The following is a 5,171-nucleotide window of genomic DNA, read 5'->3' on the forward strand; positions in this document are numbered from 1 at the left end:
AGAAGGTCTTCTTTATTTGGCTCTTTAGCCTGATTTTATAGACCGCGATAGACAAGATGAATTCCCTCTATGGTTAGATAACATATAACGCTTTAGCTTTTGAACGGACGTTCGAACAAGACATGAACGCCCTGTGACGAAAATGTGGGCTGCTCACGCAGGAAGGAAGAACTTTAGACTGATTGAGTGGGTCATGGCGTCACACGCACCGCACCTCGCGTGGTTAATTGAGACAGCCCACAAAGAGCATATGGTAGAAAAGCAATGACCTCATTACACAACATTTCACTGGAGTACAGGACCGTGAAGTCTTATCATGACCACTACATAGGAACTGTAAAGAACAAAAAGCAATTGCCCTTAAAAGGAGTGCTGAAGCCGGAACTCGAACCGCTGCCCCATTAATCATAAGCCGGGCGTGCGTCACCTTGACCACGGAGGAACTTCGGTTCTGTGCTGTAAAAGGAAATATTGTTTGGGCTCGGCGGAGCGCAAAGTTGATGTGGCCAACTACCTATGCCCATTGGTACAACAAGGAAGAGGAGGTATAAACTTCATTACTCAAGTTTTGTCCTCGTTAAGCTACTGTAGCCCCAGATGGCCTTCATAAAGGGGCGACCTAGAGAATCCAATCTGCGATGTTGGCTTGTATTACCGGGAAACCTACGCTCGACTTGCCATAGTGGCGCCGGTATGCGGGACCGCCGGAACTAGAGCGCGGTGGAGTACACAACAGCGCCAAGAGCTGGCGCGCGAGATGCAGCCTGTACTGTTTGGCCAGGATGCCAAACAGTACAGTACGAAGGCATGCGCTTTGATTAAGAAGGATGCGAACCCGAAAAAGACTTCTAATTATTGTGTTGGGATGGGGCGAGTCATAAAGCATTATGTCAAGGCGAAAAGCAATATACGGTGTACGTACCTGCGAAGTGGTAAGCAAAGAAGAACCCAAGCTGCCGAATAAATCCATTGTCAATGTCGCGTCATAGATTAAAGCGGAGCTTAATTGTCCCCAAATTCTTATGTAAGAAACGCTGCACAATTTACAGAAGGCCCAAACGGGAGCGCAAAAATCAATACATTTATAAAAAGCGATGCAATCAAAGCATGTTTGCTTAGCTTAGCTATGTGGGATTTAACGTCCCAAAACGCCTGGGCTAGGACGGACGCCGTAGTAGAGGGCTCTGGTAATTTCGGCAGCCTAAGGATCTTTAACTTGGAATGGAATCGCACTGTACACCGGTCTCTAGCATTTCGCCACCCCCGAATCGGGACCGCCGCGCCGGGATCAAACCCGGGTCTTTATAGGGTTAGCAGAAGAGTACCGTACTAAGCCACCGCGCTATCCAATAATTCTGTAACGCGCAAGTTAGACACAGCCAACAGTGTGCAGAATTACAACACGCTAATACCAATATATGATCTCTGAAGAATACAAAATGAGTACAATTTATAAATTGTGAAATACGCAGCCTATAAGAAGAGAATGATATCTAAAAATTTCTAACTATTGCGGAAGATTTTGTGTTCTTTAGTGAAATGGGTAGCAACTTCTTTCAATCATCCGTGTTTCGGGAAGAAATTGAGTATTTCCATACGGTAATTCTTGCTTTGTGAGCAGTTAGGTTTTGTAGAAAATTTCAGGTTTGAAGCGTTGTCATACGTTTAAGAAATAAATCTGCACTAATCGACAGATTACTTGTTTTTAGCTAGGTAATTAGATTTGTGCTCTTGTTTGCCCGCATACGTAAGAACTGAACGTCATGTCCTTTGTTTAGCGCAGTTGTAAAAATGTTGAAAAATGAGGCGGAAGACTTTGTGCTGTATAATTTCTAGTGCTTTCATTTGAATCCGCAGACGGTAGTGGTTGTTGTTAAACGTTTTTATCTATCTCAAAAAGAAAGAAAAGGAAAGGGGGATGTTCCTTGCTGCTTTAGCCAGGCTGCGCTTTAGTCAGTGGGTGGCAAAATGTGCATGCGTTATGTAGCGTTGGTTGATTTTTTGAAGAGTATGTCATATATAACTTCTTGCCAGCTCAACCTTTTAATATTTCGGTTTCACTGACAATTTCCACTCTCAATTTTCCGTTGCTTATCATACAGACAACAAATATAAAATCTCTTTATTATCCAAGAGTTAAATGTGCACATTTCTGTCAGTAAACGTAAATATATAACGCAGCGTCGGCTTAACTAGCAGACAAACGTCACATGACCTCGACAGTGTTTTAGTTGGGTGTCTTCGAGCAGTTTTTTCTTTCAACGCCATTTCAATAAACTTTGCAGTGCGGAAGCCGGCACTTCTGCAAATGTTCCCCTTGTATTACAGAGACCAGGATGGATAATCATGGTCTTCTCGATTTTTTTCTGTAACATATCATTGGGGGAAATAAAATCGGTGAAAAAAGGCCACTGCAATTCCAAAAATTCAGGGTGTGCTGTCATCGAAATTAAGTATTGCAGATAAAAAGCAGATAAAAAGCAACCGTGGCGCAGATAAAAAGCAACCGGTCAAATTGTGATACGTTGCTGAATTAAGATATGCAACATAAGAAAAGGTCATGAAGCTCATAACCATGGCTGCAGCAAACTTGGTCAGTTCGGCCAGAAATGATCTTTTCACAAAAAAAAATTACAGAGCTGCATGCCGTTACCACCAAACGAAAAACATCTATGAACCCTACGCTATTTACAGATAAGGATACTGGCTGAAATAAAATACAGCCGGTTAAGGTTTCTTAACCGCTGAGCGAGTTTTTTTTTTCAGGTCAGAAAGGTGTATCTGTTGGCTAGTAGGTACCACTTCTTTCAAAACTAAGTATCGAACCGATCCAGAACAGGATATACAAAACTGAAGAACGCTCTTCTAGTCACGAGAACATTTCATAGCAGCAGCAACATATAAGCGGAATTTAAGTTTATAGGTTTCCAGCACAGCGGCACAAAGTAAAAAGAAGGACGTGAAGGAGTAGAAACAGAAGGATGAAACTATGAACTTAAATCCGCATTACCGACTAGCGGAACCGCTAATTCTACTGAAATATGCAGTATGGCTACCTGTCCCTAGAGATTAAAAAGGAATAAACATCAATAAAATGGATAACTGAGAAGAAAAACTAGAAGAGACGAAAATTTCAGCGTAACTAAAAAGGTACATCGAAATGCTGAATGTAGAATGCAAACGGCAAAACAATAATATGACCATTAACATGAGGAAATGATTAACACTTTTCATCGAGTACAGCAAGAGTGGACATACTTATACAATTATGCGCCCGCAAACGAAACTTGAAGCTGCTTCAAAAAATATATTATCATGTTTTTCCACCATAACTAGGCAATATTTTCTTATCAGTAAACCATATTCAGAAGCCTCAGCGCTCAAGAAGGGCTACAAGATGAACCTCATCCATACGGCTTCTGTATAGCTGCTTTTATACCTATGCCGCCATGTGTAAGCTTGAGATTACGATCTGATTTTTATCGTAAACGCAGTAAAGCAAATACCGTCATCAGATTTTTCTTTTTGTACACTTCTAAGTATACATATTTCAATTTTGTTTAAGTCATTTCTTCTTATGAATTTTTTCGCAAATTCATAGATTTTTGTTTCATCCTCCAGCATGTGACAAGAGGTGGCCGCCTCTAATATTGCTTTTTTCCTTTGTTGTCTTTCCTTCCTTTCCAAACTAGGCCCACTGTGTCACTGAGTTTATTTTGTGTACTATACTCCATCAACATGCGGTGAAACTGTATGCTGCAGTGCTATTGGCTGACACGGGGAAAAATGAAATAAAAAAATTGACAGGCGGGTTACCCTTTTGCAAGGCGAGATTCAGCGACAACAGATAAGGTATTTACAATATGTTCTGAAAGGGAATAAGAAAGCGACCTCATATCTGTCTAGCTATAAAGCGCTTTTTTTTTTGTCCGATAGCACTTAAAATGGCCATTTCGCGCATATGGCCGTCATGTGTTTGGTCCTATTTTATTTCCAACAACCAGGATTCATCAGCGTATCACATATGTTATGACTCCAGTCCAGCTCACGCTCAATTTGTGAATTCGACCGCGTTGACAACGGCCGACCAAAAAGCGACAGTGTATATATGATGCATTTCCAATCCTCTTCGAATGCTCGACTTGACAGCATATACACTTCTCCTGGCACATCGCCTACTGGGCATGGATATTGCTTGAAGCCGATATTTTTCAGCGACCACTGCACGGTGTCTGCTAAGGTAGGAAGGCACAGCCGGCCAATCTTTAGCTGGCATGCGCGACGGCCGATTTTCTGCGCTCCTGCATTTTGCGACGAAGCAAACTTGCCGAAAGCTCAATATTAAGCACGGGTTTACTGAGCCTGTGCTTATATTTAATATTTTCGCAAGTCTGCTCCGTCATAACCTGCAGGAGCACGGAAAACGCGGGCCGTCACGCACGCCAGCTAAAGATTTGGCCGGCCGTACGAGCGGTGTCTAATACAACTACGGTTGGAGTTGTGGAAGGTGAATGATTCTTCGCCGAGGAAAACATTCACTGTGCTGTACCTGATCGCTTCAAAACTACGTGGGCATGTGCACATCTGATAGTCTTTCGAAATTGGAACGTATTTAAGCAGGAGGTTAAGAATTTGGCTATTGAAGCATCATCACGGATCTCATTCTTGAGACGTCTCCATGTTGATGAATTGGAGCGAGCTCTAAACGAACTGCATGAGCTGGAAATAATTCCCCTGGGATTGTATCTCGATGACATCAACAATATTGCTACAATCCCAGTGACTGGCAACGACACGAACGAAGTTGCGTGTGCTCGCTGACCGAATCCATCGCGGCGGCCTTACATTAGTGGTCCTTGAGTGTCTTGTGCTCATTTCTTGTATTCTGTGGTTCTACGTAGTGCGACCGCCTTCTGCCCCGTAATAATATTACAAGGACAGCTACAAAAGTTTAACGCAGAAAAATATTACGGTGCCTTGATTATCGCGTTTTATTATGAAAGGCAAGCTGCTCTTCCGAAGGAGGTTTTCGAAATTCAATACGGACGCGATACATACATTGACACGCCAGGTATTCTTGGTGTATTTTACTGCTATGAAATGTGGCTCTTTGGGGCAGTAGTAACGAGATTAATTGGGCACTGCCACTTCAAAAATTGTTTCAGTAACTT

The sequence above is a fragment of the Amblyomma mixtum genome, chromosome 4 (assembly GCF_055824585.1).
Source record: "Amblyomma mixtum isolate Tamu chromosome 4, ASM5582458v1, whole genome shotgun sequence".
NCBI lineage: Eukaryota > Metazoa > Arthropoda > Arachnida > Ixodida > Ixodidae > Amblyomma > Amblyomma mixtum.